The sequence below is a fragment of the Strix aluco genome, chromosome 36 (genome assembly GCF_031877795.1).
Source record: "Strix aluco isolate bStrAlu1 chromosome 36, bStrAlu1.hap1, whole genome shotgun sequence".
NCBI lineage: Eukaryota > Metazoa > Chordata > Aves > Strigiformes > Strigidae > Strix > Strix aluco.
In genome coordinates, this window is record NC_133966.1 from 190,846 (window position 1) to 193,190 (window position 2,345).

The window sequence follows — 2,345 nt, forward strand, 5'->3', positions numbered from 1 at the left end:
AAAAGTTACTCCAACCTTTTAGATACTGCCCCCACAGTCTGAGTGCAAGAACATCTTAGCCATGTCAATGTTATTCGCACACACAAAGGAGTTGCTTCAGTCAGTATTTGTCCTTCTCCAGACCACCCCAAGATGGGGGTCTCTATTGCTCTGTAACACAGCACTTACGACGCTTGGAGGGCAGATGTGTCAGGCTGAACACTTCAGACCCTTGCCCAAACCAGAACCTAGCCAGGTGGGGAGGCGGGTGGACATCGCAGGAGCAAACATAATCCTGCTGGTAGCCCTGCCAGAACAACTGATTACTAATACTTTCAAAAAACCCACAAACAAATGCGTATTTCAAGCCCTTAGAGATGGTAACTCACGGCTTCTCTTGTTTCTGGGGTAACAAGGTTTGTGGTAACCATTTTTGATGAACAGGACAACTTTCCAGCCAGCAATAAGCTGCAGGCAAAACACCATACGTGAGCATTTAGAGGAATCATTTGGGTTTTTTTTTTTTTTAAAGTGCCAAGCTTAACATCCAGCAGGACGTTTCCCACTCCGCTCTAACAAGAAACGGGGCAGCTGAGTCCAGCCCGCTGTATCACAACAGCTGACTCAGCTCCCCTGCACACAGAGCCTGACTCTGCCACTTACATCCGTCAGAGTTCCAGAAGTGCAGGAGCCAGAAACTCACGTAAATCAATCACCATTCCACCCCAGGACCCACATTTAAATATACAGATGCCCAGAATGCTCCTACACTACAGCCAGTGCAGACCGTGGTCCGCATACTGAAATGGTTTAGATGGGTGCTGATGGCACCCTCCTATGAGAACAGCTTTCCCAATTAACGCCGTAACACAGCTGTGGACATGCACTTACAATCTACAGCAACATATAAGCTGTTGCTTCTCACTTCTCTCCTTATTTTTCTTTAAAATGAAGCTGGTTTTAACGTGGACTTAACCTTTCAGAACACAAACACTTGCCAACTCCTGCGGATGGTGTTTTCCACTTCCTCTGGACCTCAGCTGTCTAGAATTGGAAGTGTTAGCAGAACACTTTGTAAATAATTGGTAAAATTGCTGATGTCTGAATTGTTTTCCCTTGGCTCCTTCCAGCCAAGAGAATCACAATTAATACAGCTGTAGGCTTAATGACAAGTCTTCAGTCAGACACGGCAAATTCCCCCCAAAATCTCAATGTGTGCTCACAAACACGAAAGAAAACATTTTTAGAAAACCCTCCACAGCTCAAGTGATGCGTACTAGGTGAGTGTGCTACTGAATTCACTTGATTGCTGCACAAATGCTACGAGCTCATGGACAGACCCCATGTGCTGAGCTTCACCGTCACTGGAAGCTTAATAAGTGCCTGTTTTTTAGGGTCTGAAGTGAAAGTTGCCCCTCAGTCCGTGCGCGGCTGAAGCTGGGACAGCGACACGCTGTGCATCCAGCCAGCCAGGGCTGGGTGTGATCCCGGGGCCTCGAGAGGAAGCGTTTGAACCTCAACAAGCTGAGAATGGAACTGCTGCACAGGTCAGGAGCAACGTGCTATTGGCACTTTTTACAAGAGTGAAATACTCTTGTGCTGTTGTTTTGGATCACCAAGGGGAAGAAAATATATACACCTGTCACAGTTACATTGGCAGGGATTTTGTTATTCCTTTCCTCTGGGTTTCTAAATTCTAGAAGTAAATTCATCCTCTTAATTAGACTCTGATGCCATAAAAATTAGACAAACTCTGCCCTAAGCTCTGGCAGGAGAAGCAGCCCAGGCAGTTTTTCCCTTGGGCTCTGTCTGCCATCAGCGATGGGATTCAACCATAAACTGGCTCCTTCCCCCACACCAATATCTCACCCCGTGCCGCAGTAGGGATGGGAAGCTGCTCCCAGTGCCCAGCCAAGGCCATCTGGCAGCACAGCAGTTTAGGCCTTTCCCAGCAATCCCAGTCTCCCTCCGGAATCCATCGGAAGCAGTTTGTAATTAAAGGCACCTGCTGGAGATACCTCCCGGGCTCAGGGATTTACAGGGAGAGAGGCAAAATGGAATTAAAGCGGCCAGATGAGGCTGGGTCGCTCCTCCACCAGGACAGTGCTGAAGGACGTTGCCTTTCCAGCCCCAAACCGCTGCTCCCCCCCCCCCATTTCAGCTTCCCCCGGGAATTCAGCACCAAGAGCCACCGGACAGCCCGAGGGGCCGCGGGGGGGTGAAGCCGCTTTTCTGGTTTTTTTTCCCTTTTCCCCCCAAACCTCCCGCCGTTCCAGGGTCCCGCTGTACTCACCCAGAGCGGCTGCTCCCCCGCAGGGGCCGGGCGAGGCTCCCTCCTCCCGGGGGTCCCCAGGGGGGGGCCGTAG